We start from the raw sequence: 6993 nt of genomic DNA, 5'->3' as shown, positions 1-6993 counted from the left end.
TAATTCATTCCACTAAAGAATTATTATTGAACTACCGCATCAATCCCAAATTACATTTTGGGCTCCTTCTTATTATGAGTGTGTTAGTCTCCCTGTGTTTAAGATGTCGGATGTCCACTAATTAAGTGAGTTATTGACAACTCATTTAATTAATATCTTAGTCCAAGAGTAGTACCACTCAACCTTATTGTCATGTTGGACTAAGTCCACTTGTAGGGTTTAACATGACAATCCTTATGAGCTCCTCTTGGGGATATTATCAACCTAGATTACTAGGACACAGTTTCCTTCTAGAATCAACAAGTCACACTATAAGTAATATCATTTCCCAACTTATCGGGCTTATTGATTTATCGAGCTAAATCTCACCCATTGATAAATTAAAGAAATAAATATCAAACATATGTGCTTGTTGTTATATCAGGATTAAGAGCTCACACTTCCATAATAACTGAGGTCTTTGTTCCTTTATAAAGTCAGTATAAAAAGAAACGACCTCTAATGGTCCTACTCAATACACTCTAAGTGTACTAGTGTAATTATATAGTTAAGATAAACTAATACCTAATTACACTACGACCTTCCAATGGTTTGTTCCTTTCCATCTTGGTCGTGGCTACTGTTTATAATTTATAAGGTGTTGATAACATGATCCTCTATGTGTGACATCACACACTATGTTATCTACAATATAAATTAATTGAACAATCTACATTTATCATAAATATAGACATTTGACCAATATGATTCTTATTTCTAGATAAATGTTTATATCAAAAGCTAGACTTTTAGTATACATCCTAACACTTGGGGGCATTCTCAACCTAGATTACTAGGACACAGTTTCCTTCTATAATCAACAACACACACTATAAGTAATATCATTTCTCAACTTATCGGGTCCTTTGATTTATCGAGCTAAATCTCACCCTTTGATAAATTAAAGAAATAAATACTAATTATATATGCTTGTTATTATATTAGGATTAAGAGCACACACTTCCATAATAATTAAGGTCTTGTTCTTTTATTAAGTCAGTATAAAAAGAACTTACCTTAAATGGTCCTACTCAATACACTCAGAGTGTACTAGTATAATTTATTTGTCAAGATAAACTAATACTTAATTACACTACGACTATTCCAACGGTTTGTTTCTTTCCATCTTAGTCATGAGCAACTGTTTATAATTTATAGAGAAATGATAACATGATCTTCTGTGTGTGACACCACACACCATGTTATCTATAATATAAATTAATTGAACAATCTACACTTAACAAATAAATGTAGACATTTGACCAATGTGATTCTTTTATTCCAAAAATAAATGTTTACAAAAGCTAGGCTTTTAGTATACACTCTAACACAGGAGTGGTCCAAGGATTCTGGACCAAAGGATCCCTGTCTAAAAATAGGAGGTTGCACTGCTGTTGCTCCCCATGCATTGCATGCAGTGGTGTTTGGGAAAGATAAACTATCATCATCTCGATGGATTTATAGATTGATAGATAGATTTCACTTGACCCCTTGTGCGAAGGGTCATTGTACTGGTGAAATTTTTGTGATTTACCTTCCCTTCATATAGCATAGGATAGTCTTGGAGGGTCTCTCGAAGTGAGGATTATCATCTTTTACTATTTATAAGGTGAGTATGGAAAGCCTCGCTCCATGTGTCCCCAAGAGTCATGATGAGTGTCCCCAAGAGTCAAGCATCATGCATAGATGGAGGTCAAGGTCAATAAGTCAACATAGGACAGATTCGTTCGGGTAGTCCTCTTTAGCCCCGATTGAGTGAGCTTTGCCTCTCAACCCTGGTTGGTCCCATTGATCAGATGTAGAGATGATCACGGATCGGGTTGGTTCAGTTATTGGGATAAAAAATTATCCGGCCCTACTAGATCAAATAATGTAATATCAAGACCCTACATCCGACCCTATATCAGCGGTTCTTATATATCAGATATCCGGTGGATTTTCAATTTTTTGGATATCCAACCCTATATCCAATGAAATATAAATATAAATACAATAAAAATATAAAATATTTTAAAATGATAATTGGCATTGCTGATTACACGCTATAACAGCTAATTGGCAGTAGTTGTTACAACGTATAGTTGTTTATTGACAATAGTTGCTACAAGTAGGGGTAATCGCGGATCGGGTTGGTTCGATTATTGGGATAAAAAAATTATCCGGCCCTACTAGATCAGATAATGCAATATCAGGATCCTACATATGGTCGTATATCCGGCGAGGTTTTTTTCGGTTCGGTTTAGGCCGATATGAGCGGGTTGGTCGGTTTGGCGGGTTGACTGCTCACCCCTAATCGGATATGCTCTGCTTCTCCCCAGTCAATCCCACTGATCGGATGCGCTCCGCCTCTTTCCAATAGGTTACACCGATCAAATGTGCTCCACTTCTCCTTAGGCCGTCTTACCAATCAGCCCAACCAATTGGGGGTACACCACTCGCACTGACTAGGCTTGCCCTGTTCATCTCCTCTTAGCTCTGGTAGTCCGATGCTCTTCCACTTGCAGACCCTCAACCTCCAGCCCAATTATCTCATGGCCCAGGGTCTTATGAGCTGGCCCATCATGAGGACAACATCTGCCTTAACACACCATGTGAGTTGTCAAAGCACATGGGTATCATCCCCGTATCTTGATCTGCAGTATACTAGTAGATACGATGGGTCACTCCCTTTACTGTAGCCCAGATCCTCTAGTCCGCAATTTCTGATCTCTTCCGCAATTTACACGTAGGATCGTTGTGGAAATCTGACCAAAATTGGCTACGATCTCCCTTGGGTTCACTTTCCCACCTAGGTTGTAGTTTTGGGCCGCTGGAAGCCTCCGGAGGATGCCGGAGTTGGGTGGGCCACCTCTTGCTTGGCATCATACAGTATGTCCACCGCCGACGGCCTCCGGCAGTCTGCCTCAACCCAAAACTACAATCTAGATGGGAAAGTGAATCTAAGGGAGATCGCAACTAATTTTAACTGGATTCCAGTCGTGATCCGATGTACAATTGCTGAACGGATCGGAAAGGGACTAGGAACTATGGACCAAAGGATTAGACACGCTTTTGTAGTATGATATGCGTCATATCATTAATTAATATGTCATTAATACATAGGAGAGAGATATCCAACAACAGTGTTATAATAGGGGTTCACACCCGTGGATAAAGGTATCTTTAATCTTTCGTCATTCTACTGTTCATTTTCTCCGTTTTTCTCCACATCTCTCGCTGAAACTTAATTCTACGTCGGAGTGGCAACACGGGGACACCCTTGACTATTATTCTAACTCTCTTCTTCTCCTTTTTGTCATTAGGATTGGTCTACTTTGCGGTGGACCTCCTCCCTTTGGCATTCAGCAACTTCAGTCAACATCGCCTCCAGTTGTCTAATGGCATGTCCCTCGAAGGTTTTGAAGCGGGAACAACTGTGACCTGCAATAGATAGATTAATGGTAGTCATAATATGGGGGCAGACCGTCCATCCCCAAGATTAATTGGTATACGTTGGATAACTGATATAATCTGAACTGCACAAGCATAGCACGCGGACGGCATTAAATAAGTTAATTAGCATTGCCATAATTAACTTTGCGCTGAGATTAAACAATTTATTTTTGCTTCTTTGAATTTCTTATTTGTCAGATATTTTACTACTGAATATCTATTCGAATTCGTTAATCTATGAAGATAGACACAAAATATCATTAATTATTATTTTTATATTACCTTGTAAATAATTTTGTGGGGAAATTTAGCATGTATAGATGATGATTTTCAAGAGACCTACGTAATAACTAGCAAAATAGCAAAACATCACTTACACTCTTGATTTTCCTTGAATTTTTGTTTTTATTTTTTTTATTTTTTAAAGACTCTTTATTGATTTGTGCAATCAAATTTTTAATTAGTTTTGATATTTGGATACTTTTGTTTTTAAGAGAATATATGATCCGATTGCGATCATGATGGGTTGACTCCAATCGATCCGTGGTGAGTTGAATCGGCTCCTATCAGATCAGATCAGCTTGTGTCAAGTCGGCTATTGTTGAGTCATCTTTTACCGGTCTACAATTGTCAGATCGGCTCTTACTGGTCGGCGTATAAAAGCCTCCAGGGCACCCGGCGGAATTAAGATCCTCTGTCCTAAAAATAATATGTCCTTGTGTCTTTTCATCGATCAGACAGGTTAAATCACTTCTCAAAGATACAATATACATTACGAGGATGTCATGATCATCGATTAATGAGAAGACACGGAAACACAGACAGAAGATGTCAATTACACTCAGTGAGAATACTCTGACTGAAGGTCTTATTTTTATCCTCTCCCCGTCACTTTTAACCCTTCTCAATTACAAAGAACAAGTTTTTGGTAAAAATACTACGCTTCGTACCTTTTTTTTAAAACAAAAATAGTATTAATTAAAAATTGTTTTAATAGATATGTTATGGAATGATATGGTTGGATAATTAATTAATGGAACAGCTTATCTGTCATTCACATGGTTCTGTCTTTCGATCTGAATAGAGGTTAGCTTAATTTTGTCCATTTCTAACACTCATGAATGTCTTGTCAAACAATAAATTAATTTTATTTGGCTGCATGTTCATTCTTTCTTTAATTCTTGTTTTGTTTTCCTTGTTCGAGCTTATTTCTGTCGGTGCCAAAATCATATATTTTTTTATTCTCGCTTCAATTTCCAAATTTGTTAGCACAAGATATCGAAAAGCTAGCCGTTGTTTCGGTAAGATCATACCCATGAAAAATAAATACAATAACAAATAACAAAATAGAATAGAAACACGTACGTACGTACGGTCAAAGTCTACTGAAGATGAATGAATATCACACATTTAATTAATATTATATATATATATATATCTATGCTGAGTGACACTTAATACGGGATCGTGAGTAAAATTCGACGTGAATTATCTCGTGATCAAAATCTACTTTTTTTTAATCTCTCTCATCTGCATACAACAACTTTTCTCTCTCATCTGCATGTAACAACTATAAAATTTTTTAATCTCTCTCATCTGCATGCAACAACTTTTCTCTCATTTTTTTTTAATTAAAATGATATTTTATCTTTTCTCTCCTATTATTACATGCAAAAAATTATTATAATAACGATGATACAATGTTGTAGCAGCTACTATGCAGTAGTTGCTACAACTTATAGCAGTTACTATACAGTAGCTACTACAACTTGTAGCATTTATTATACAGTAGCTAGTATGGCTTGTAGCAGTTACTATGCAATGCTACTACAACGGTGCAGTAGTTGCTACAACGGTGCAATAGCTACTATAAAAGTGAAGTAGCTGCTACAACGGTGTAGAAACTGCTATAACGGTGCAATAGCTGCTACAACGGTGCAGAAACTGCTATAACGGTGCAATAGCTACTACAACGGTGCAGAAACTGCTACAACGATGTAGTAGCTGCTACAATGGTGCAATAGCTGCTACAACGATGCAGTAGCTGCTACAACGGTACAGAAACTGCTACAACGGTGCAAAAGCTGCTTCAACGGTGCAGTAGCTAAGAAGTTGCTACAACGGTGCAATAGCTGTTACAACGGTGCAGAAACTACTACAACGGTGCAGTAGCTGCTACAACGGTGTAATAGCTGCTACAACGATGCAGAAGCTGCTACAATATAGTAGTTACACAATAACACTGTCACACGTTATAACAGCTACTATACGGAAGCTGCTACAACATGTAGCAACTATTGTGTAGTAGTTGCTACAGCGTTGTAGTAGCTACATCACCTTTAAAAATTAGCAGTACGGTGATTGTTGCATGCAATCAGATGAGAGAGATTAAAAAAATTTATAGTTGCATGCAGATGAGAGAGAAAAGCTGTTGCATGCAGATAAGAGAGAGATTAAAAAAATTGGGTTTTGGCCGCGTCAGATAACCCACGTTGGATTTCGCTCACGTTCGCGCACAAAGTGTCGCTTAGCATATCAAATCTATATATATATATATACAGATTTGATATGCTTGGCGACGCTTTGTGCGCGACCGTGAGTGACACGCAGACGTGGTGTTTAAAATCTCCTTCGCAGCTTTCCTACTCTCGCTCCCTCCGTCTTCGTCATCCGGCCGACCTCATAAGCCACCGGGAAAATTTAATATTAAAATCTCTCCCTCACCACTCTCTCTCTCCCTCGCTCGCTCCCTCCGTCAACTTCCTCTGTCGTCCATAGTCCGTCGGACATCGTCCCTCGGTCGTCGCGCTCCTAGCGGGAAAGTTTCACCGGCGTCTTCAATCGCACAGCTACTGCAAGAGCTTACCACCTCTCTCCATTCGCAATGGTAAGTCGTTTCATTTTAATTTGATAATCCACACCGTTATAGCCTACAAATATTAGAAGGGTTATTGCTATAACGTTCAGGGACGACGCTTTGTACAAATGGCTGCTAGTTATAGCCATGTGGGTTGCAGTGTAGCTGCTACATGTTAGAGTAGTCACTTGGTAAGTCATTTTTTTGGCAGCTACAATTGCTAGCATATAGTACCCCTAGAAATATATGAGCTTGGTAAAAAAATAGTTAAAATTATTGTTTAAAGATGCAACGTTTTTGCTTCGCTTCTAAACGTTACATCAACTACTTCAAAGGAAATCGTCCTTGTAGCTGCTACAACTTGTAGCAGCTAACTTGGATTGATCGTCGTCGAAGGTCAGATGGATTTATACTACGACGTGGAAGGGCGACGGCTGCAACAACCGGTTGCAGTCACTTGGACTTTCCTTTGCTACTACAAGTTATAGTAACTATATGGAGAGGTAGCTGCTACTATGTGTACTGGTAACTACTACACAATGTAGCAACTAACTCTACGTGTAGCTGCGACACCTTGTAGTAGCTAACTTGAAAAGACGTTTTTCTAGTAGCCTTATTGTCTCGCATAGATTAATTCAGTAGATATATTTTTGATATGTTGTATA

This window comes from Zingiber officinale, chromosome 2B, assembly GCF_018446385.1.
Source record: "Zingiber officinale cultivar Zhangliang chromosome 2B, Zo_v1.1, whole genome shotgun sequence".
Taxonomy (NCBI): domain Eukaryota; kingdom Viridiplantae; phylum Streptophyta; class Magnoliopsida; order Zingiberales; family Zingiberaceae; genus Zingiber; species Zingiber officinale.
Note: the sequence above shows the minus strand (reverse complement) of the source record.